Genomic DNA, 27,862 nt, shown 5'->3' with positions numbered 1-27,862 from the left:
AATCAGAATATCAAATCAATTAAAAATAAACAAGTTCTTAAAAACACAGTGTGCAATGCACGAAGGACATAATACCACAGAAAAATGTTGCATGAAAACACATCAATATACACTTGTAAAATAAAACTAATAAAATAGCATATATATTTGCTTTAAATATGCACATATAAAATGTGCATCAAGCATACATTATTACTTCTTAATTCTTCTTTTCTTTAATAAGGGTTTTATGGAAGCCCTCTTATTTAACCCACTACCCCTATCTGCTCTTAATATAATAATCCAATTGGTCTCTCTGTACTCTGTATGATTACTAACATTGCCGCCTCTAATAGTGGGTATAATGTTCTCAATAACCCTAAATACAAATGAATGTGTGTCACCAGCCTGCATGATGTGCTTCGAGAGAGCATTGTGTTCAGATCTCTTCCTAATATGATATACATGCTCTTTAATTCTATCATGAAGAACCCTATTGGTTTTTCCTATGTAACAATAAATATATAATTTCATTCAAAGCATTCATAAACTTTGTGCTTCATGGTCGCTCCGTATTGACTATATATTTTATGTTATTTTTGCTTATAACTGTCTTGTCTAATGGAGCGTTCACCCTGTGGATTACAACATATTTCGTTTTTGGATATATTTAGTTAATATGTTTTATTCATCCATGATAAGTAAATACATAGCATATTTCAAGCTAATGCAGAAGAAAGGTTTATTAAAGTTTAGATATATAAGCATAGTATATAATGGTGTTTAGGTGCTTATCTTTAAATGTCAATGGCTTAAACAATAATATCAAAAGAGCTGGTTTCGCTTAAATTTATTAAAATGCATTAAGCTCAGATATTTTTTTTACAAGAAACACATCTACTGAAGGAAGATTTACTAAAATTCTCATTTAGTGGTTATACAATCCTTGCTGACTCTTGTTTTAAGGCCAAAAGAAGGGGTACTTTTATATTATGGAACGGCACTTATACAGTACCTAGAATTATTAAAACATATTCAGATAAAGATGGGATGTTATAAAACCACCAATACGAAAAAAGAGAAAGGAGAAAAACAACCAGCCAGTAAATCCACCAGAATTTATTTAAAACTTGAGAAACTGTTTTCTAACATCTCGGCTAAACACAAAAGCCTTCAGGATGTTATGCCTCGTGGTTTTAGAAATTGATAGGAAGTATTATACATTAATAAATTCCTATTAGATACCTGGATTAGGCACTAAATATGTTAATAAATATTTAGATTTGATTACTTTACATGTGAAGAGGGAATTTATAGTAGCAGGAGACTTTAATTGCCTATTAGCGGACAAAGATACCTCTAGAAAGGGTAGAATAAAACTAACAGCACAAGCTAAAAAGTTAAATGATTTTATAACTTCAATGAACCTTAGAGACATACATAACTTAAGAGCATTAAGTTACCATAAATTTGGAAAAATTAAAGTTACAAACATATTCAGTAAATCCCAAACATCTTCATAAATTAGCTGTTAGATCCAAAAAGATTAATAGTCAGAATCACATTAATGAAATCAAATACAAAAGTAATAATTCATTTGAGTACAACTCATCTATGGGATATTTTAGAAGCTTTTAAAAATTACTATTGATCAATAAATGCTAAAAAATCACTCTTAGAGACAGACAATGTAGTTAATACATTTATACAGGAAAATATAAACACAAGGATAACAATTTAGCAAAACAGCATATTAAATAAATAAATAACTTTAACTGAAGTGAAAGAACAAGTCAAAAACTTAAAAAACAATAAAGCTCCAGGATTGGATGGACTAATCCCAGAATTATATAAGATTTCTCCTGAATATATAATAAAGAAGTTGGTAAGCACTTTCTCTATCATCATCTTCTTTTGGCTGTTCCCATTAGGGGTAGCCACAACGGATCATCTGTTTCCATTTCTTTCTGTCCTCTGCATCTTGCTCTGTCACACCAACCACCTGCATGTCTTCTCTCACCACATCCATAAACCTTATCTTAGGCCTTCCTCTTTTCCTGTTACCTGGTAGCTTCATCCTTAGCATCTTTTTCCCAATATACTCAGCATCCCTCCTCAGCACATGTACAAACCAATGTAATCTTGCCTCTCTGGCTTTGTCTCCAAACCTTCCAACCTGGGCTGACCCTCTAATATACTTATTCCTAATCCTGTCCACCCTCGTCACTCCCAGTGCAAATCTTAACATCTTTAACTCTGCCACGTCCAGCTCTAACTCCTTTCTTTTTGTCAATGCCACTGTCTCCAACCCATATAACATAGCTGGTCTCACTACCCTCTTTGTAGACCTTCCTTTTCACTCTTACTGGTACTTGTCTGCCACAAATCACTCCTGACATTCTTCTCTACCTACTCCATCCTGCCTGTACTCTCTTCTTCACCTCTCTTCCACACTCACCATTACTCTGAACTATTGATCCCAAGTATTTAAACACATCCACCTTCACCACCTCTACTCCTTGCATCCTCACCATTCATCTATCCTCCCTTTCATTCACACACATATATTCTGTCTTAGTCCTGCTGACCTTCATTCCTCTTCTCTCTAGAGCATATCTCCATCTCTCCAGGGTCTCCTCCACCCATTCCCTACTCTCACTACAGATCACAATGTCATCTGCAAACATCATAGTCCATGGGGACTCCTGTCTAATCTCATATGTCAACCTGTCCATCATCATTGCAAATAAGAAAGGGCTTCAAGCTGATCCTTGATGTAATCCCACCTCCACCTTAAATGCAGCCATCACGCCCACTGCAGACCTCACCGCTGTCACAATACCCCTCGTATATATTCTGTACCACTCTTACATACTTCTCTGACACTCCCAACATCCTCATACAATGCCACAACTCCTCTCTAGGCACCCTGTCATATACTTTCTCTAAGTCTACAAAAACACAATGCAACTCCTTCTGACCTTCTCTGTACTTCTCCATCAACACTCTCAGAGCAAACATCATATCTTTTTCCTGGCATGAAACCATACTGCTGATCACTAATCATCACGTCCCTTTTTAACCTAGCTTCAACTACTCTTTCCCTTAACTTCATGCTGTGACTGATCAATTTAATCCCTCTGTAGTTACTACAGCTCTGCACATCACCCTTATTCTTAAAATCGGTACCAAAACACTTTTTCTCCATTCCTCAGACATCCTCTCACTTTCCAAAATTTCATTAAACAATCTGGTTAGAAACTCCACTGCCATTTCACCTAAAGAGCTCCATGCTTCCACAGGTGTGTCATCTGGATGAACAGCCTTTCCATTCTTCATTCTCTTCATAGCTATCCTTATTTCCTCCTTGCTAATCCATTGTACTTCATGATTCACTATCCCCACATCATCCAACCTTTTCTCCCTCTCATTCTCTTCATTCATCAACCCCTCAAAGTACTCTTTCCATCTGCTCAACACACTCTCCTCACTTGTAAGTATGTTTCCCTCATTATCCTTTATCACCTTTCCCTGCTGCACATCTTTCCTAGCTCGGTCCCTCTGTCTAGCCAACTGGTACAGGTCCTTTTCTCCCTCCTTAGTGTCCAACCTTTCATACAACTCTTCATATGCCTTATCCTTAGCCTTCGCCACCTCTCTCTTTGCCATGCACCTCATCACCTTATACTCCTGTCTACTTTCTTCATCTCTCTGACAATCCCACTTCTTCTTTGTCACCCTCTTTCTCTGTATACTCTCCTGCACTTCCACGTCTCCTTGTCATCCTTCCTCTGTCCAGATGTCATACCAAGCACCTTTCTAGCCATCTCCCTTACTAGCTCTGCTGTAGTTACTCAGCTATTTGGTAACTCTTCACTGCCACCCAGTGCCTGTCTTAACTCTTCCCTGAACTCCACCTCACAATTACCCTTTTTCAATTTCCACTTTTTGATCCTTGGTGCTGCCCTCACACTCCTCCTCCTCCTCTTCTTGATCACCAACCCACCATCCTATGCTGCCTAACTGCACTTTCCCTGGTCACCACTTTACAGTCTCCAATCTCCTTCAAACTGGCCCTTCTACATAAGATATAATATCCACCTGTGTGCATCTTCCTCCACTCTTGTATAGGTTCATAGGTTCATAGGTTCATACTAGGCTATCTGCCCGAGGGCATTTACAAGCCTAGCCCATAGTTTTGTGGCTTACGCCACCCCTTTAGTATGGGGAACTATACCCATTATTTTGCTGTGCCTCTGTTGAGCAGTGACACTGAGGTAATCCCTGGGGTATATCTGCGATCTCCCATCCATTGGTCAAGATTTCTCTTGAACAAGGCCAGCGAGGTGCTCTGCCTCACATATACCGGGATTTTATTCCACAGCATGTCACCCTATGCTCCCTCCCTCTTGTTAAAATAAATATTCACCACAGCCATGTCCATCCTTTTCACAAAATTCACTACCATCCGACCTTCTGCATTCCTTTGTTTAACACCATACCTACCCATCACTTCCTCATCCCCTCTGTTCCCTTCACCAACATGCCCATTGAAATCTGCTCCAATCACCACTCTCTCACCCTTGAGTACAGTCATCACCACTTCATCCAGCTCACTCCAAAATTTTTCTTTCTCGTCCATCGCACACCCAGCTTGTGGAGCATATGCACTAACAACATTCATCATTACACCATCAATTTCCAGTTTCATAAACATCACTCTATCTGACACTCTTTTCACCTCCAAAACACTCTTAGCCATTTCTCCTCCCATCCACACCATGATAAAACAATTTGAACCCACCTCCGATACACCTAGCCTTACTCCCCATCCTTCTGGTCTCTTGCACACACAATATACCAGCCTTCCTTCTGTCCATCATATCGGCTAGCTCTCTCCCTATACCAATCATACTGCCAACATTCAAAGTTCTGACCCTCACAACCACAGTCCTTGTCTTTCTCCTCTCTTCTTGCCTTCAGCCATGCCTTCCACCTCTTCTCCTCCTTTGGCCATCAGTAGCTCAATTTCTGCAAGCGCCCTGTTGGCTAACAGTACTGGTGGTGGCCGTTGTTAACCCAGGCCTCGACCGATCTGTTATGTAAATATTTACCAGTGTCTGCATGAATGATTTGGCCAAGTTTTACGCTGGATGCCCTTCTTGACGCAACCCTCCCCATTTATCCGGGCTTGGAACCGGCACAAAGAAATGCACTGGCTTGTGCATCTCCAGTGACTGGTTTAAGCACTTCCTTTATGATTAAACAAAAACTGATAATATCCCATCTTGGAAATATTCATTTATCTCCCCCATACTAAAACAAGGCAAAGATCCTAAATCTTGTGCTTCATATAGATCAATATCATTATTAAACACAGATTACAATTTTTTTATGTCTACACTGGACAACAGAATAAAGAATATATTATCTAACTTAATGCATTATGATAAAACAGGGTTCATTCTACATAGGAAAGTACAGTATAATATTATTAAGTTACTAACCCTAAGAGATATTGCAGGTAAGTCTAAGAAACAATTTTCTGTTATTAGTTTGGACATAGAGAGGGCATTTGACTCCATCAGTTGGACATATTTCCAGAAAATTCTTATAGGTTATGGATTTTCTACAGACTTTACTAATCTATTCATGAAAATGTATAGTGAGTCACAAGCATATGTTAAAATTGGATCGTGTTTATCTTCACAACTAAAAATTCTTAAAGGAACTAGACATGGATGCCCCTTGTCCCTGTTGCTATTTGCTCTTTCAGTGGAACCTTTTGCTGCATATATAAGAAATAATCCAAATATTAAAGGATGTCATATTAGTAAGGATTACTTTCCTAAGATTCAATTGTTTGCTGATATGTTATTAACATCTGGTGACATAGATAGCTCTATACAAGGTATTATAAATGCTTTAGGCAAATTTGAGAAAGTCTTGCAGCTCAAATTTAATCAAAAGAAATCCAAAACATTACTAATTAACAAGAAAATTAATAAAATCCTACTAGAACATAGGTTAGATTATCTAGGCATTAGTATAAAGAGCACATGGAAAGAGACCATCAAATTAAATAACATTTATTTAATGGCTACTATTAGTGAACTAATTAAAAGGTGGAATAAAATGTTATTTACTATGGAAGATAGACTCTCTATAATAAAAATGATTATCTTTCCCAAAATTTTATTTTTTATACAATCATTGATATTCCCCCATCTAATAAATTATTTAAACAATTGGAGTTCATGTTATTTACTTTTCTTTGGTTTCTTATTAAGCCTAGAATATCCTATAAATTGCATATTAGAGCCTGCAATAGTAATGGAATTGTATTCCCAGCACTGAACTCTACTCCAGATGTGTTATAATTAATATTATATTACACAATATATGTCTATTTGGAAACAATTGCATGAGATTCATATATCTAATGGCAGTGCTATAGAATCACAATTTAAAGAAACACGGAATAAAAAGAATTTTATGGATTTTACGTGAACATTGTTTATACAGTAAGAGGTTTTGTCATTTCTGTTATGGTATAAATCAAATATTTTATATTTTTAAAAACACAATCGATAGCAATTATAGTGTCAAACATTTTTTCTTTCTTATATTTCCCTTATTGCTAAGATTCACTTAACATTAATGCAATGCGGAAACTAAAGGATAATAATCTGGAGTTCTGGCATCAGTTTTTGAATAATAAGAAAATTAAACCAGTGAACTCTCTGTTATGCAGATTTGACAATGGTCAGGATAACTGGTTAGTTGTCCATGCATTGAGACAGTTTATTGAAAATAAAGTAAGAATATCAATGAATTTAGAGGCTGAATCTATACCAAGGTTGATACAATTATTTATAAGGTGTGACTCACAAGGACTGATGAACATAAACTAAGCATATCGCCCATATATAAGATTTTAAGAGAAGATCTACTTAACTTTGACACAGATTTCTGGAATTAGTAAATGAAGATAAATGGTGAAGTCTTGACTAATGGAAACAAAAAAAAAACAGTTATTAAAATCAATACATGGTACCACTTCTTCATTATACTGGAGATTATATACATGGAAATTTATCCACAGGAGTTTTTATACTCCACACAAAATAGATCTAATAACTAAGAATAAAGAAAGTAAATGTTGGAAATGTAATGGATACCTAGAAGCCAACTGGGTCCACATGTTCATTGAATGTAAAACTGTTATTCAATATTGGAGAGATATTAGACACATTATTAATGCTTTATGGTCTGATAACTGCCAAATCTCAAACTCACTGATAGTATTTAATGTACCTATACCTAATGTGATACCCAAATATCCTTTGGACAATTTTGGCAAAAGCCAGAAAGGTTATTACATCTAACTGGAAAAATAAACAAGATCTATTTTTATTGAATTTATTACTTTAGCAAAATCTGTATGTAAAAAGGAAATGCAAACCATTTGTAACAGAACATTTAATGTAACTCATAAAAAACAGCATGGCAAAAACTGGAACATTTATTAGACAAATAGTTTGTACTTTTCATGGATAAAACAAATGTTTATTGTGGATGATTGTACATAATGTAAATAGTTGTGATATAGGGCAGGATTCACGAAGCCTCCGTGTAAGAGTTAGCAAGTCTTACACGGAGGCTGCAGTTAAACGGGGTGATGTCAGCATGCCATGCATATTCATGAGGGCATGCTAAATCACACCCTAGGCTAACACGGTCCATGTAGCAAAGTAGGGGGCGTGTCCGCACGGCGAGTCCTGCAAAGGGACATGCCCCCAGATGAATCACGGTCCCGAAAGGAAACTCCCACGAGCGAGTCTGCGGAAATGTCAAGAAACACACCACACATGCCCCCACAGACTATAAACCCAACTGAAATGTAAATCATAAAAATTAACAGTTTAATTTTTTTTTTATAATTTCAAAAATGTTTTCCCGTAATTGCGCTCGTTTGCGTGGGTGTGCCCTTCGCTCAGCCACAGTTAGCAGTCATTGAAAAAGCAATATGCAAATTAAGCCAAGTAGCAATAGCATAGCGGTAGAGACGTCGGCCAAAGAGGAGGTAGTCACGATTCGAGCCCCAACAACATCATTTTTTATTTTTAGTGAAATAAGCAGGAAACAATTCCCTGACATATATCTATATATATATATATATATATATATATATATATATATATATAAAACTATAATTTAAGTAAAATGTAATGAAATGGGCCATGTTTTTTCGAAGAAATCTGACACAATAAAAAAAAAATATTTTATAAGTGCCTATAGCTGAGCAGCACTCTAACAAGCTGAGTATGATTGCCCGTAGGTGACCAGTGGTTTAACAGGTGTAATATGAGTGCCCGGAGTTGAGCAGCACTTTAACACACTGAAACTGTGTGCCCGTAGTTGTGCAACATTTCTCATAGCATAATATGCATGCTCATAGCCAAATAACGCGTTAACCAGAGTAACCCGTTTGAGCAGAGCTGCGCAGCGCGCCAACTGGCTTACTGGCGGGCAATGTTGAGCAACCTGTATCAAAGCCGCCTTTAAACAGGCACACATCCTAGCCTGTCTAGACAGTAGTAAAATAAAAAAAAGCAATGCCTAGGCTCGAACCCAGGATACTGTGCATCATAGTCAAAGTACTGAACCACTAAGCCATGACAGCTGTACAGAAAAATGCAGTATTAGCATATATATAGGAATGAATGGAAATAGAAGCATGACAAAGCAGGTTTTTTTAAGCTGATACAATTCCAAAATGGCCAATCACAGATAAGTGCGGGAAAAACGGCATATATAAGCCCCATAGGTGGGAATACACAGCATAACTGATTATGGAACCTATTTGCAGTCAGGATGGCAGGTGTAGGAGAGGGTAGTCGCTTCCAAGCACAGAGGTGGGGTGTTGAGGAGTCCAAATACATGGTTTGGCTCCTAGTCCACGATCATGAGACTCAACTCATGCAGGGCCAGGTTCTGTGGGGAGCGTACAAAGCAGAGGCGTGGAACTGGTTGGCACATGATCTCACCAGTGCCACAAGCATACCAAGGACTGGTGAACAGGTCCGTCACCACCATGCGGACCTGAAGAGAAGAAAGCAGGACCAACTGAACCAATGGATTCAGGAGGCCCAGCAAATGCTCAACGTCCCACTACTGAGTAAGTATCCATGTAATTATGTATGTAAGGAATTATCCTAGCTGATATTATGGAGATGTATGTTCCAATATTACTTCATTTATATTACAGCTGCAGGTGTGCGTTCTGTGAATCAGCGAGCCTATGGTGATAGGCTGGAGCGGTTACGCCACCAGGCAGGTTAGTAATTATTTTTCTGTAATTGTTATACAATATAAGTGAGACAGCTTGTAAAAGAGTTCAGTGTAGTTACATATTAATAAAGTTCAAATAACACTAGAAGAAAGATTCTGCTAGTACTGTATGATTAGATAAGTGATGCAGCCTGTAATCCAGAAATAAAAATTAAACAAGTCTGAAATAGAGATTTCCCACCTGTATTGTAATATCAGATAACCTGCTGCAGCCTGAAAATTAGTGGTAAACAAGCTAAAGACAATAGACATGTGTCAAATACATCCCCTTTGAAAATCTGCCATAAGAAACAAGTGAGTCTGTTGGAAAGGATTGTTGTAAGCAAGTATGACATGTTAATAACACCTAGAATAAAGTACCATCTTGAATTGTAAAAATAAAACAAGTGAGAGTGTGAGAAAGAGGTATGAATTGACCAAGAAAGCTGTTATAACTTCTGAATAAAGTATACTGCAGTCAGTACATAATGAAATGTATGAGACAGCCACAACCAAACAGTGAAATGTTTGAAACAAAGTACTGAAGCTGGAATGTGTCTGTCCCACCATTTGGATATGTTGCTGTACCCTTGCAATATGGAGATAGTATGGTTGTATGAAACAATGAACATCCACAGTTGTCTAGAGCCATATAAATGAAATGTAGCAGGATGCTGTACCTGAACACAGCCAGATATGAACGTGTATGAATAAAAATGCAATGTATATTAATGCAGCAGTAACAGTCCCATCACCAACATTCCTAAGGTTACATATAGGAAACTGTACTAAGACCTGTAGGGTATATATATATCTGCAGCTACTAGAAATGTACAGCATATGTATAGGTAGTTGAAGTTTTTAATGAAATATTTCTTCACCCTATCCTATATTCACAAATAATGCCATTCCACAACAAACTGGGTATATGTATTCACAATTAATTCCTATGGACATTTGTCCTGTTGGTTCAAATATATTTGCACGTACGTTGCTGCATATGCCCTGTTCACTTATCCAAACCTGATGGCCTGTTGCCATCAATCAACCCTGCATGCTGTTGGATTGTGTACTGTTGTTCAAAATATGCATGTGTTATGCTTGCTGTTCAATGTTTGGAATTCATGGGTGTTTGGTTAATGGGAATACTGATGCATGCTGTTACAATTAATTTTGAATGGTATTGTTTGTTACTAACCCAAAATGTCATAAAATATTGCTAAACATAGGACAACAGGGAAGGTGGTTTCCAGCGGACCCACCTCTCCCACCTCAGCTGGCGAGTGCACCTGGCACTAGTGCCCAGGCCGGAACCTCCTCCGGTGGCCCTGTGCCACCTTCAGGTGGAAGCACTGCAGGGGATGGGGCTTGTCCCCCCTCTGCAAGCGTGGCCGGAAAAGACTGTCCACTCACCCTCCAAAGTGGTGCGTAGCGAGATCAGGCATTCTGTGCTTGAACCCCTACGCCAGCTTGAGGCTTGGGTGGCACACCTCACGGGTGTGCCTGCTGCCCATCCTACACAGCCCCCAGCACAGCCCTGTCCTGGGCTGTGAAGACACAGTGGCAACTGCACATGGGTGGGGATCTCAGTTCCACTGTTGCTATCTGTGGGCTCATGGGCTCGTGATATCCAAACATCCATCCCCGTCAATTGTGTTTCCCCCCACGTGTCGTACTCCCCCCCCGTATGCGTCTTGTTTGTCTTGTCTGTTAACCTTCCCTACCTACCTCCCCAAATATACCTACTTCCTGCACCTCACGTTCCACTCTCACCTGAAAACAAAATAAAAAAAGGGCACTCTGTTCCTGCAAAAAAATTACGCCCCATACATAGCTGCCCATTTTGCAGACATGTCTGCTGGACATGTGAACTGGTAATTACAACTGGCTGTACAACATATTTTGTTGTCCTCACCCCTCTCTCAGGGGTGGAAGGTTTCAAATTTCACACCAAATTACAGACATATGCACAGCTGTTGCTGATAAAGAAATGGGCAGCTATGGGCGTTTCCTACATCCTCCCTGCAAATCCCGAGCTTGTTTTCCTACTGTCCTACCCTCTTTGTGCCTCCTTTTTCACCACTTTCCTATCTCCCCATTTTCTTTCCTTTCAAAGAAATTAAGCTGGTGTCTTGGAGTAAGCACTTTTAAGCAGTTGTAAGCGGGTGTGTGCTTGTGTGCGCTTAGCTAAGCTTGTGTGCGCAAAGCTAAGCGGCACTGCGCATGCGTGAGCTCCGCGCAAGCCAGCGCTAACCTGCTTACAACTGCTTAAATGTGCCTTAGTCACTCTGAATGACAAGGCCTGTAGTCTGCTCAGCAGCAAAATAAAATTCCTATGTCAGTCTCAAACCCAGGACCTTGGAAACACTAGTCTGCATGACTTACCACTAAGCCATGACTGATATACAATAACATTGTGCTGAAAGCAATATATCATGAAATAGTAGGACTGAATCTAAAGGGACTATAGGAAGGCTATCACACAAAGCTTTTCTTGTATCTTTACTGGCAATTCTTGTGGATTTGTATAACATTAGTGTGAAAAGAGAAACAGCCATGCTAGTCGGTAGCTAGTAGGTAATAATGTGACAGTAACACCTTGCAAACCACACACACTATCAGAGCAGGATAAACACTACCCTATTTGAATAGGTAAGAGGCCAGACCTCGCAACTGTGACTGATTTACAGGGATGTCCCTGATTTGAAAAAAATGTTAACTGTGCGCCACTGACTCCCTGTGAAATGTACTAACAGTAGGCAGAAAGGTGTTTTATCCCACGTAATGGTAACTGTTAATTACTGAAAGTATGCACTACTTGCATGTCAGAAATGGTGTAGTAATACATATGCTCAAAATACGCAACAGTCACAACTGCAGAATATCTGAAATATATCACGGGTGTATCCCACTGATATGTACCATTCCCTGAGGCTGATAAAAGATACACCTGAGAGTATCTGAGGCCTGCAGGTGTCACAAACTCACAGGCATATCATTCTGTCTGCTGTCACACACTCTGTGAATAGCTGTAGAATAGCTTCCACAAGCACACCCACATGTAGGTGTACAACCCACAAATATCAAAGGATGTAGCCAACTAATAAAATAAGGACAGTATAGCAGTTTACAAGCGCTGCATGTGCCTGCTATCCATAACTGTTAGTACAAAGTTCAAGGCCCCACTACTTCTCAGCAGCAAAATAAAATGCCCTTGTAGGTGTCAAGCCCCACACCTTGGCTAGACCAGACTGCATGCAGTACCACCAAACCACAACAAACATATAAGGAATTGCTGCTGAAAGAAATATAGCAAGCATTACAAGGAGTGAATGTAAATGGAAAATAGGAAAGCCATAGCAACACATTCCAGTAAAGACACCTAGCAGGCATTCAAGGAGTGAATGTAAAGGCCAAATAGTGAAGCCATAGCAACAAATTGCAAGAGCCACTGCTGTATACCAGTTACTCCACAAGTCCCACAGGAAAGCACATACTCCCATTTAAACAGTATTAGTATTATTAGGTGTCAGTTAACATACACACTGAGAAGAATAAACTGGAGGAAGCAATAGTCAGGTTTCAGTACAACATGCATTTCAGTGCCTACAACACAGCCTGAAATATGAGAGACATACCAACCTTTACACTCACAGAACAGAGTCCACAGCATACCAGCATGGTCCCCACCTTGAAAATCTGAAAGGGCTGTGCCTACTAACCTAACATTTTATAGCACTGTCCTGAAATCACAGTGAGAACTGCAATTACCACACAGCAGGCTGCATGCAATTAGTAAATGTTGGCTAACAATTGGTGCAGAGGCCATCACATGCACATGTGCATATACCTACAAAAGCAGCCTGTACTCCCAGTCCACACATGCAATACTTCCATTGCAACATCCGGAGGGAGAGACAGAGAGAGAGTGAGAGTAAAAGAGAAAAAGAGAAAAAGAGAAAAACAGAAAAAGAGAAAAAGAGAAAAAGAGACACAGAGAGAGTCAGCAAAAAAAAAAAAAAAAAAAAACAATAAAAAACAGCAAGCTAACCAGCAGCAGGTCACCAAGCAGCAAGCCATCACAAACAGCAGTGACAAACAAAGGTAATGTAAACTAATAATCTAATAGTCTACATACTGTGAACCCTCCATATGTGTTAGCAGTCTGTATCTATATATGTATATATATATATATATATATATATATATATATATATATATATATATATATATATATATATATATAAAGATGTGCATAGGGCAGGGGACATACTGCAACTGTTAGTGAAGGCTGGACATACATATGTATTTGAAGGTTGCTATGTGCACATATCAATGTAGGTTGTAGTGCAACGTACAATGTAGGTTGTACAGTAATGGATGTTTAGCAGTATGTTAGTGTGTGTATTCATATGTGAAAATAAAAAGGTATATATATATATTATATGTATATGTATGTATATTTATATATGTGTATATATATATATATAATATATATATATATATATATATATATATATATATATATAATATGCAAATATGTATACATAGATAGAGAGGGATGTATAAATAGATAGACATTTATAGATAGATAGATAGAATATGTATATACATATATATGTAATAGACACATATATATATAGATACATACACATATACAGATATGAATGTCTACAGATATGTATGTATATGAATATCTCTCTCTCTCTCTCTCTCTCTCTCTCTCTCTCTATATATATATATATATATATATATATATATATATATATATACTGAGAGAGGCACATGTGTGCAGATGTATTGCAACAGGTGCCTGGTGACAAAGGCATGAACTGAACACCAGTGTGGATTGGATACTGGAGTACCATACCCCATTCCAAAACACTTACACCACTAACCACCACATAGGTGGTTGCCTGCCTACTACTGGATGTGTCAGGAGGGAACATGGAAAACAAATGTACAATAGCCTCCCCTTTGATGTTCACAGTGGCACACTAGTCTTGTAATACCTGTACATGGTATGTGTCAGCAGAAATGGTGTGTCAGCTAGGGAAATGTAGGTCACTGTACCCCTCTACACCTCACAATGTCCTACATAGTATGTACCTCCCATGACAACTACAGAAAGGGAGAAGGACACAGTCATACTTAACAAACAGTGATAATGCCCTCAAAAACATTACCTATGCAGAGTGACTGACAAAACCACAGCTAGAGTGCCTTTCATACTACCTACACAGAGGTTACCACTGCTGGATATACATAGTTAAGTCACACCCATAACAGTTGTCCAACAACCATGGTAACACCTCACAATATCCCCAGCCTAAATTACCTATGTCTGTCATCCTTGGCACCGCAGTAAAGAGCACATGGTGGAGGTACGGGTTCCTACCCACAAATAAGCCATAACCTGGAGTAAACCACCCAGCATTAAGAAGCAAGGCTCCCCATTAGTAGATGTCAGACATACCCCTGTTGAATGTTATGCAGATAGGTAATATGCCATATGAGTCACCCTATGTAACTGTTTGACAGGAGCAAGTACAATCACATTACATGTGTCCCAAGGGGCAGGGTAGCATAACACTATGCTGCTGTAGGCCCAGGGCCAATAGCATACTACCTACCTATGACATAATGCACACACACATGTACTCATTGCAATACCAACTATGTGAGGTGTAATGAGTGTGCCACTGACTGTGTGCAAGGTCTATAATGGTGTGATTGCTCAGCATGACTTTGTGTCTGTCATGTTAGTGTGTGTCCTTGGTATGAGTCCAGAGAAAGATGTGTCAGATATTGGGATACAAACATACTACATTGCCATATGTTGTGCTGTGGTTCCCTGTATGTGACTGCGGTGTAGGTAGGGTTATGGCAACAAAGACTAGGGTGCATTACCAGTGAAATGTTTACTGTGCATTGCATGCATTGCATGGGTTGACAATGTTCCCCATACATTACCTTGATACAAACCCCCAGTGTGAGGTTGTACATTGGACCTCAAACAGTGTGCCGACTGCTGGAGTATACTAGTTTGTTGTATAGAGTGTGCCAGACGCTGTCACACAGTTGTTGGCTGAGCACTGATATCTGGTCATTTACATGTGTATCCCCCAATAGACAGACAGATACTATATATGGCAGTTCAGTGATATCACTACAGTAGAGTATTATGTGTGCCATATCACTTGCTCACATATTTTTCTTTTCCTTCCAGGGTGATGGTGCACCAGCGCAACCCCACGCACTCTGCTGCAGAGGAAGAGGAGATACACCAGAGCCTGGTGCGGGATTTTGCCACACTCTTTTCCCGCACCAGCCAGAACCAGCAGGAGAGGGCTGCACTGTGGCCAGACCTTGTCTGTCGGGTAAATGACATAGGCATGCATAACCAGACATATGAGCAGGTATGCCATCACTGCAGTGATTTAATTAGAAATGTCGGTCAGCGTGCGTCTGATATCCACAGGCAACAGCTTGCCACATGTGGTGGGGCGGCTATACACCCCCCCTCACCAGACTGGTGGGGCTCCTCCTAAGTGTTGTGGCTCCAGCCCAACAACAGCAACATCCGCAGACATGTGTAATGATGGAGGCTGGAGCCACCCAGCATGTGGACTTGGAGCGTGCAGGTAACATGCCATATGTGTGAGGTGTGTACTGTGTTTGTAGCTGTTATCCTGGTAATTATTGTGCAAGAGTGATATTCTCAATATCAGCAGTAGACCTGTGAAAGCCAACTGTTGTACTACTGAACTGTATCATACTCACAGTATCAATGTCACAGTTGTGCCCACTGACAATATATATCTTATTTGTGCAGGTCCCTCTGGTGTAACAGCAAGGCAGCCAATCCATGCTGGTGAGTGTGTAATAACAATACCTTTAATACTAATGATAATAATAGTAATAATACCCTCAAACAGTATTGCTATGTGTTTGATTGCAGGTGTGTTTGTGTCTGTGTGTTTGTATCTCATGTACTGAGGAGTGTGCATGTGTGCATGTGTGCATGTGCCCATGTGTGCATGTGTGCATGTGCCCATGTGCCCATGTGTGCATGTGTGCATGTGCCCATGTGCCCATGTGTGCATGTGTGCATGTGCCCATGTGCGCATGTGTGCATGTGTGCATGTGCTCGTGTGCATCTGTGGTAACATTGTGTACACATTGTAAACTATGTTTCCTGTCTTCCTCTCACAGGTTCTGGTGTTGCTCTGGTGGTGTGCAGCAGGGAACCTGAATCCCCTGCTGGGGATAGTGATAATGATGATACCTGTGTATGGAACAGTCACGTATGGAACATGGTGTGTGCCAGGGTCCGTTGTTGGTCAGCCAATCAACAGTACACAGCTGTCAACCCCATCAATGCGCACAGTCATCCTGCCAATACATCCATTGTCACCAATGTCCCTAGGTGATAGACAGCATACAGTGGGCATTGACCAGGGTAATGTGGTATCAGTGGCACATGCATCCCCTCACAGCAGCCATGGCCAGAGTCCTGACATGGTACCACACAGGCAGATGTCCAGAGGTTCTCGTGGGAGCATCCGTGGTCGAACTGCCCCTGTCAGACATGCCCACAAAGGTCTTTCAACCTCAGCTATGTTCCGAGCTATAATGCAGGCACAGTCACGTATGGAACAGTACACCAGACAGGGTCTGAGGGAGCTGAGAGCGCATCGCACTGCTATGAATGACACTATGTATGACGTTGCGTTTGCCATCTGTAATTTCACCGAGGTCATTGACAGACGTTGGAGGGACACATTAGATCTGTTCCACAACTACATGTCCATGAGCCAGGGCAATGCAGGATGGTTGAGGCGTTGATGTGGATGTATGCCAGCAACATCAGCAGCTGGCAGTCGTCGCAGATGACAACAAACCCGCGGCCGCTCCCATAGTGCCAGTACCAGCCCCAGCAATGCTGGGTCTGTGCTGTCATCAGACCGCCCTAGGAGACAATGTGCACGTGGCTTTGGACAGTCCCAGCAGGGACATGTCTCCAGTCATCAACCAACTGCTTCTGATGACAGTACCCAGTCCGGCTTAGTACCTGATACTGTCCGTAGCACCCCTGCCAGGCACAGGTACCGTGTCCTTGGCCAGATACAGTGATCTGTATGACCTGGCAGGTACAGTCTGTGGCTGTCCACAAACACCCGTATATGGCAGCCATGAGGTGGAACTGTGTGCATGCATACACACATGCATAATGCTAACACCTAGGGCTAACACATACACACACACACTGCATCAACATTGCCCCATCTTGTACTGTTGTCCCTCACTAACACACACATACATGTCGATTGGTTGTATCAGTGGCAGACTCAGACATACCAAATACACACCCTGTGCATATGATGAAACTGTGTCACCTCCTGCAATCTGTAACATTGATGCAGGAACAGGTTAACATGGTGATGATGCACAGGGTGACTACATAGAAGTGTAGTAATATTATCATGTTGTCAACAGTACAGTGTAATGATATCATTGTGGGTATATCCCAGCATGCCTGATGTATTAACAGTATGATTGTCATTGTATTGTTTGGTACACCCCTATTAATTACCATAGTGTAATGTTTGCACATCTTTGCATTCTGGTGGTAAGGCTGAAAACAGAAGGCCACCTACATAGGTAGCACAGGTGTTAAGAAAACGGAAGTAATGATACTCAATGATGGACATGTAAACCGCAAGATGTATGCAGTCCAAACTCTACTCTGCATGGAGAATGTTGATATCTGTGCAGTAATAGATGACAGGTTCAAGACTCCCAAGAGCACCCTAGCACTACCAGGTTACACCTCATACCATGCTTGACAGCCCCAAAACACAGAACTAACTATGACAGGAGGGTGAGTCTCATTAAATGTCAAGGATACTGTGGTGGCAGGACAGGTAGCTTACATCCTACTAAGTTGGGAACTGCTGATTGAGGGCTCAGTGTCTGTTATTCTAAATGTGTATTAGATCTGATTTAAGCACTTGGGCTTCAGGCCAGTTATTTTACATTACGAAGGTTCATGGTCTGCACTCTTGTGGGAGGAGAGGCTGGACTCTGCCGTCTGAGCTGTGAATTTCTGGCTAAAGGCTTATAGTGCCTGCATATTTGAACTGTTTCTTACTGAAATTGGTACACCTTGTTTGCTGTAGCATAGACTAGATCCAGGCCTGCTGAATGTAGCTTTGTTTGTGTGCTTGTTTGCTTATTTCACTGAAACACTAATTCCACCTGAAACGCAGCTTTACAGCGCCTCTGTGGATCCCTAGTGACATCTGCATTGCTTACTGTACTTATTTCCTTGTTTCACTTGAAAGAAAGTTACTGTTTGTCATTTTTGCATTTAAGATACCTGTAACACATTGCATTTGAGTTACCTGGCACTTGCTCACTAAAGCATTTATATATGCCAGCACTAACAAATTAAAAGCACTACACCCTCACAAACTCCCCTTGAGTACCTTGTTCCCCATTGGCCCTTTTTGTTGTCAATTATAAAGGAATTCCCAATACTATTCTAGCATGTCCAAAGGTCAGTTGGCAATCTCCTCTCCGGTCCAGCTGGTGAATCTGGGAATCTTGAGGCAATGTTACAACTGCCTCATGTACACAGACAACCCTCTCCTCCTCCCAACAAATTCCAACACATGTGAGAGATGTAACCATATAGCCAAACTGGAGGCTAAGCTCTCTCAACTCAGTACTGGCGAAACCTGTCAGGAGGAGAAGGAAACCATTGTCACTACAATTCCAGTTTCACATAGACCTACCACGACAGCAATCCAAACACATAAACACATGAAAACATACTCAGAGTCTCGAAATAAAAATCTGCCTAAGCAGCAGACACCTCCAAAGCAGACACACAAGCAACCGCTACCCCAGAACAGAACACGTGCAACACATAGCTCACAAAGCCAGTGTGCCGAACAGTCACAGCCCTTAAGGCTAAACAACACACCTGATACACTTGTAATAGGTGCCTCTATCGTCAGGCACACTGACGTCCTGCTCACCAGGCTGAACAAGGAGAAGGTCACGGTGAGATGCCTGTCGGGCGCTATGATCCGCCACATAACACAAGCACACAGGTCACTCCAAGGCATGTACAAATATGACTCAGTCATTGTCCATGCCAGTGTGAATGACCTGAGATGTACCTCCCTGGACTACATGATAAGAGACATAGAGGAGCTCTCTGAGCATGTGGCCCAGGCTGGTATGACCCTGACCTTGAGTAGCATCTTACCCTCACCAAGAATTATGCCACAATATGAAGACAAGATGATCAATTTCAACAATTGGTTTCGGTGTCATTCAAAGGGGATCCAATGCTTGTCAGCCTGGGATGACATGCTCGACAAGCCACAATGCTTTGCTAGGAATGGCTTGCACCTGTCACCCCTGGGCTTTCGGATATTGGCAAAAGCTCTTTCTACCCCCATAGTGTGTTTTTTAGGCAAGGCTCAAAAGACAAAACCACCTCCATAGGTATCACAAGGGATAGGAAACTAATAGTAATGCTACTCAACGCCAGCAGTGTAGACCTCAAGATGCATGCACTGGAAACTGTCCTTAGCATGGAGAACATCAATATCTGTGCACTAACAGAATCCTGGTCCAAGGCTCCCGAGAGCAGCCCAACACTGCCAGGTTATACCTCATACCATGCTTGTCGGCCCCAAAACTTGCACCGAACCAGAACAGGAGGGGGAGTGTCAATATTCATCAAAGATACACACACCTCCAGGTTGGTGGCACAGCACGAAGCATCAGAGAATATCCATGTGCAACTAACAGTGGGTAGAACTGCCTTCCAGTTCATAGCCTGGCACACACCACCCTCCCAAACCCAGGAACCCCACTTGGCCTTCCTGAGAACACTGGAAATATGAAGGTCTCTCCAAACACCATTATATTGGTGGACTGCAACTACCCAAACATAGACTGGGAGCATTACTCTAGCTCCAACACCCTAGCTCAAAGGTTCCTAGCATTTATACACTCAAATGCTATGGAGCAACTTGTTACCACCCCCACAAGAGGGGAAAACATACAGGACCTGTTCATCACCAACATGGGGACTCTATACTCCAGACCAGAAGTGTACCCCTCACTGGTAAGTTCAGAACATAAACTAATCTCATTGGATATTCACATCCCAACCCCACCCCCTGCCCACAAAACCACAGTGTAAAACTTCTCTACAGCAAATTCCCACACCCCTCAAAACCGAGGTGAAATCCTTCAAAGCCTCCGGGCCTGTGGAAAATACGGCCCAGACCACAGAATCCTTTATAAACGCATTCTATGAACACCTTCAGGAATGCATGGATCATGCAATCCCAAATAAAAATAAGACCCAATCCTACAAAGGCAGATGTCCTGTCTGGTGGACCACAGCCATAAACAAACTATACAATAGAAGGAGGAAACTACTACATGATAGAGGAACATCCCAAAAAGGGGAGGCATCTCTGTTCAGTGTTAGCAAAATACTACGGGCACTCATAAAATCGTCTAAGGCCAGCTTCGAGAAATGAAATGCACAGAACACTAAGGATAATCACAAGGCTTTCTTTAGTTATGTTAGGAACCTGGGTGGGAATTCCCAGATATGCTCAGAATTAGTCCAAAATGACTAAAAAGTATACCGAACCCACAGACATTGCCAACATCCTAGCTGACAGATTCAGCGCAAACTCCCCCCCCCTCACCAGAAGGGCAAATATCTATCCCAGCAGAGTGCTGCCCCCCTGACATATCAGATGCTCAGGTAAGAGCTGCCCTCTCCAAAGCAAATAACACAGCATTAATGGGACCAGACGGTGTCCCGGGCTGCATCCTACATGAACTCCAAGATGAGCTAAACCCAAACATAAAACTACTGTTCAATCACAGCCTTACCACAGGTTATGTACTGAAAGAGTGGCGTACAGCAACAGTGATCCCTCTCCACAAAGGTGATGCCTCAACGGATCCTGGAAACTATCGGCCCATATGCCTGACTAGCTTGGTCTGCAAAGCTATGGAAAGGATCATCATGGACCTCATACATAAAGATATTGGGGACCTACAGACACTGGATCCTACCCAGTGTGATTTTAAGGTCAGAGCCTGCCTCGTACACCTTGTTGATTTCTTTCAAACAGTCAACAAGGCCATCGACAAGGGGAAGGTGGTCCACACAGCCTACCTGGACCTCGCAGAAGCCTTCGATACAATACCCCACTCGGGCATTATAGATAAGCTCACCAGCTTAAATATACACCCCTATGTCACTAGATAGGTTGCAAACTGACTCAAGGGCAGAACCCACATTGTTAGAATTGCTGGAGCCATGTCAGACTCCAAACCAGTTACAAGTGGCGTCCCACAAGTCTCAGTCCTGGGACCTTTCCTGTTCGGTATATATGTCTCGGAGGTACAGGCCAACATGGAAGGACTGTGGCTGACCAAGTTCGCGGATGACTGCAAACTGGGCGCTATAATTGACTCTCCAGCCGACACAACCATCCTCCAAAAGGGCCTCATAGAAACAGACAACTGGTGCCAGAGCCATGGCCTCAAGCTAAATGCCACAAAGTGTATAGTTATCCCCTTTGGCAAAAACAAAGTGGCCACAAATGACCACATAGGTGGTAATCCATTATGTATGGAAGAAGTAATTAGGGACATGGGGACCGAAGTTGATAGCAATCTCTCATTTGATGACCACGTGGCCAAAGTGGTTAGAAAAACATTTTATATAGCCCACCTAATCATGACAGGATTCACATCTAGATCAGGGGAGGTCATCGTGCCTCTTTACTCATCCCTCATCAGGACCATAATTGAGTACAATGCCCCTTTTGGGATTTACCTTACCAGACACCTGCAGCAACTGGAAGGGCCACAAAAGTACCTCACCAAGAGGATCAAAGGGCTCAAACAGATGCCATATGCTGCCCGGTTAACATAACTCCATACTCAGTGGCATACCGCCTGCTCAGAGGTGATCTGTGCCAGATGTATAATGCCGTGTCCAACCCGGAAATAATGGACATGCTGCACCTCAGAAAATCAAACTCCCATCGAGCTTTGCACTCGAGAGACTTGAACCTCAGCACTGACATCAATAGGACATGCTGGAGGGACAGATTCATAACCCAGAGGCTCACTTCACTCTGGAATAAAATCCCAGTCCAGGTTAGGCAGAGTCCCTCATTGACTCTCTTCAAGAGGAATCATGATGAGTGGATGGGGGATTGTAGGTGTACCCCGGGTATCACTTCTGTGACAATGTTAGTCAGAGGCACAGTATACTAACCTCAGAAAAGGGCATAGCAACATTAATCTAAAATGGGTGGCGAAAGCCAAACACACTCTGTCTTGGCTTATAAATGCCCTAGGGCAGATAGCCTAGTATGAACCTATGAACCTATGTACCTATACCCACACCCCCAGGTTGTTGCCAGAGTGTGATGCTTCACAGACTATCCACATGCAACTAACAGTGGGTTAAACTGACTTCCAGTTCATAGCCTGCTATGGACCACCCCCCTAAACCCAGGTAATCCACTTGGCCTACTTAAGAATACATGAATATCTGCAGCTGTCTCCAAACAATATATTGGGCAGCTTCATTTACCCACACATAGTCTGGGAGCATTACTGTAGCTCCAACACCCTAGGTGTAAGGTTCCTAGAATCCATACACTCAATTGCTATGGAACAACTCCCACAAGAGGGGAAAACATGCTGCACCTGATCACCACCAACATGTGGACTATATGCTCCAGACCAGAAGTGTATCCCTCGCTGGTAAGATGACACCATAGACTACTCTCACTGTATATTCACATACCAAATGCAGCCCCTGCACAGAAAACCACAGTCATAAAGTTGTGCAATGCAAATTCCATGTATTCACATGAGGCAGGCTTCAGACATGGGAACTATTTAAGGTCACAGGTACATATGTCTATGTGGCACACACATACCTCATGTGTGCATTGACATTACTGATATAATCGATATCATACAATATTAAGAGCAACACCCCACACACATGGACAAACTGTGTAACAAAAACACACATGGCATTTATAGAATTCAAACCCCTACCTAACTATGTTATGACACTTGAGAGAAACGCATTAGCAAAGTGCGCTATTTGCATTACTGGGAGGTTTTCTTTCTCTTGCTATACTTATAGGGTGCTGACATCATCAGTGTTTAGAAAGAGGAATGTGCATCATGTAGTGTGTTCTTCTAATTGCCAAAAGGGACATTTCTTTCACACACACTACCCCACTCACTCAAACACTAAGCATTTGCAGGATTCAAACCCCTACCTAACTATGTTATGACACTTGACAGAGACACATTAGCAGAGCACGCTATTTATTTTACTGGAAGGTTTTCCTTCACCTGCTATACTTATAGGGTGCTGACATCATCAGTGTTTAGAAAACAGGAATGTGCATCATGTAGTGTGTTCTACTATTTGCCAAAAGGGACATTTTTTTCATACAGAAATGCATACACACTAATCCCCTCACCCACTGAGTATTTGTAGGATTCAAACCCCTATTTAACTATGTTATGATACTGGAGAAAGACGCATTAGCAGAGTGCGTTATTTGCATTATTGGGAGGCTTTTTTTTCTCCTGCTTTACTTATAGGGTGCTGACATCATCAGTGTTTAGAAAGAGGAATGTGCATCATGTAGTGTGTTCTTCTAATTGCCAAAAGGGACATTTCTTTCACACAGTATTGCACACACACTAACCACCCCTCACCCAAACACTGCACATTTGCAGGATTCAAACCCCTACCCAACCATGTTATGATGCTTGCAGAAAGACGCATTAGCGGAGTGCGCTATTTCCTTTACTGGGAGGTTTCCCTTCTCCTGCTATAATTATAGGGTGCTGACATCATCAGTGTTTAGAAAGAGGAATGTGCATCATGTAGTGTGTTCTTCTAATTGCCAAAAGGGACATTTCTTTCACACAGCATTGCACACACACTAACCCCCCTCACCCGAACACACACACAATGAGCATTTGCAGGATTCAAACCCCTATCTAACTATATTATGACACTTGAGAGAGATGCACTAGGGGAGCACGCTATTCAAATTAGTGGGCATCGGTTCTTCTCCTGCAGTATTTATAGGGTGCTGACATCATTATTTATAAAGAGGTATGTACATCTATTACTATCTGTCAGCTAGGGGGATAGTGTATATATATGCATTAACAGCCACCTACTTCAGGGTCAGATATGCACATCAGCACTCCCAGGTTATGTTTTATACGATGCTTCGTGACCACAGGACCTGTAACACACAACACAACCAGTTCAGACCACCCCTCCCATATCCAGGAAATACACTTTGCTTCCCTGGGAACAGTGTAGGATATGAAGGTGTTCACATACACCATTACAGTGGTTAACTTCAGGTACAGGTATATTGTGTGGGGGAACTACTCAGGCCTCAACAACATCACCCTACAGCCACTACAATTTGTGAATCCATGTGCTATGGCAGCACCACTCACCACAGCCACAAGCAGGAATACATATTGGACCTGACCATCTGCAACATGGGGACTCTATGTTCCACACCAGAGGTAGACCACCATTGTTAATATCTGACCATACCCAACTTTCCCAGGACATCCATATCCCATCCCCACCCCCAGGCAAGGAAGTCACTGCAAACAAAGTATTTATCAAAAGCAGACTTTGCACTTGTGAAGACTGGGGTGAAAGACTTCAAAGGACCCATGCTGGGGGATTATACAGGACACTCTGCATAATCCTTGACAATTGCATTATATGAGCATCTGGAAGGTTTGCATTGATCATGCTATCCCAAATAAACCCAAAACTCCTCCACAACAGGAGACCTGTCTGGTGTACACCAGCCATATATAAGCTGTACAACAGAAGGAGGGAGCTAATAGATTACAGAGCAATATCCCACAGAGGGAGGATGTCTCTGAACAGTATTGGCATGACACTTCAATCCCTCAAAATCATCACGTCAAAGTGTTGACAGTGAAATTGTCCAGACACTGCAGATAAGGCTCCCCTCAGTCTGTAATTGATGCCCAATTACTGTTATAAGTCCTCACCAAATATCTTCCAGCAAACACCAGCCACATGGATGTGACATTACAAATTCAACCCCTGGGATCTCCACTGTGTCCCTGCTTGACGGGGGCACAGCACACTAGCCTTAAACGGTGCCTTCTGTGACCTACTTTACAGAGGCACAGTAGCCTACTGTACTGGGGAGGCAGACACCAAGCACACTCTGGCTAAGCTTGTATTCCCTATGGCAAACAGCCTAGTATTGACCTCTACACCCATATGTTTAATTTTCAGATGCACAATATTTGTTGCTGATAAACTGTTTGCAGGTCTTTATTGCCATAGCTTTGCCTGTTTCTATGAACAACTTGTGTATCTGTGGAAGATGTTTGAATATGAGAGGGATCCACTATTTAACTTATGTCTCTGTAGTCATTTAACTGTGTGCACTGGGCAGATTGCTGTATTGTGGGAGGTTCCTGGATTAACATATACAGATACCAGATATGTGTGGCCAACTGGTAAACTGAGACATGGCCTAAGTGTGTGAGCATGCCCAGTTCAGGCTTTCCATGGCTTGTTGCCTGACATATGTCTCATTTATCAAAGTGTGCGAGCATGCCCAGTGTGAGCTTTCCATATGTTGAAATCTGCAGTCCACCATATTTGTGGTTGTGTGTGAACTTCAACAATATTTCACATTTATAGTTGTGTGTTGGGAGTCATGTTGTGCACTTACTGCCCAACTGCTTTGTGTCTGAACCCAACAGGGATTATACTGTGCCTGCAGGGTTTCCATGGGATAGTTTGCATACAGTTGTCAACATCCTTTCATACTGACCAAACACTAATATCGTATAGTGTACTGGTTTAGTACTTTCACTGTGATGGACAGTATCCTGGGTTTCAGTCCTATCACTGCTTTAAATATTCATAGTGAGCACACCAGATTAAGGGCCAGTTGTGCACATATGAACATGTTGCATTTTGTTCAGATATGGACTACATAAACCAGGCTTGTCCAACATTGGTAGTGTATTCCACAACTTGGGTGGACATAGACAAACAATAGCTATGTGCCCTAGGCCATTTCTAATGCTAGTCAGAAAGTGTGTTTGTCCTTCAACACACATTGTAACTGGATTTTGCCATGACATATTTCAAGGTTAGTATACTGTGCCTCTGTCTACCCATGACATAACAGTGATACCCAGGGTAAACCTACCATCTCCCATCCAATCATCAAGATTCCTCTGGAGGATAGTCAATGAGGGACTCTCTGGCTAACCTGTACTGGGAGTTTACTCAAGAGTGGAGGGAGCTTCTGGGTTATGGATCAATCACTACAGCATGTCCTATGTATGTCAGTGCTGGGGTTCAGGTCTCTCATGTGCATAGCTCACTGGCATTCGGATTGTACAAGGTGCAGCATGTTCATTGATTCCAGCTTGGACATGGCTTTATACATCAGGCACAGATTGCCTCTGGGTAGGCAGTATGGCACTGTGTGGAGCTGCAGTTTGTTTAATCAGGCAACACATGGCATCTGTTCGAGCTCTTTGATCCTCCTGGTGATGTACTTTTGGGGTCTTTCCAGTTGATGGAGGTGTCTGCTGAGGTACATCCCACAGGGGCCATTGTACTCAATTGTGAGGCTGATGAAGGATGACTGAAGAGGCACGATGACCTCCCCTGATCGTTATCTGATTACCTTCATGATTAGGTGGGTATATGGTATGTTTCTGTAACCACTACAACCACATGGTTGTCAAATGCAAGATATCTATCAACTTGTGTCCCCAGGTCTTTTATTACTTCTAAAGTACTTAATGGGTTAACACCTATGTGGTAATTGGTGGGCACTTACTGTTTATCCACAGGGGATGACTATACACTTTTCTGCAATTAGCTTGATGACATGGCTCTGGCACCAGTTGTCTGTTTCTATGTGGCCCTTTTGTAGGATGCTTGTGTCAGCTGGAGGGTCAGTTTGTAGTCCTCTGCAAACTTGTTCAGACACAGTCCTTCCATGTTGGCCTGTACCTATGGGAACTATATACCAAACAAGAGAGGTACCAGGACCGAGCCTTGTGGGATGCCAGTTGTAGCTGGTTTGTAGTCTGACATGGTTGCAGCATTTCTGACCATGTTAGTTCTGTCCTTGGGCTGGTTTGCAAACCATCTACTGACATAGGGGTTTATATTTAAGCTGGTGAGCTTATCTATAATGAACACGTGGGGTATTGTATGGAAGACTTTTGCAAGGTCCAGATAGGCTGTGTGGACCACATTCCCCTCATCAATGGCCTTGATGACTGTTTCAAATGAGTCAAACATGTTTAAGGGGCAGGATCTGCCCTTAAGAAAGCCATTCTGGGAAGGGTCCAGTGTCTGTAGGTCCCCAATATCTTTATTTCTGAGGTCCATGATGAT

This window comes from Protopterus annectens, chromosome 6.part0 (assembly GCF_019279795.1).
Source record: "Protopterus annectens isolate FY-2018-M chromosome 6.part0, PAN1.0, whole genome shotgun sequence".
In the NCBI taxonomy this organism is placed as follows: Eukaryota; Metazoa; Chordata; order Ceratodontiformes; family Protopteridae; genus Protopterus; species Protopterus annectens.
This window is presented reverse-complemented; position numbering follows the sequence as displayed.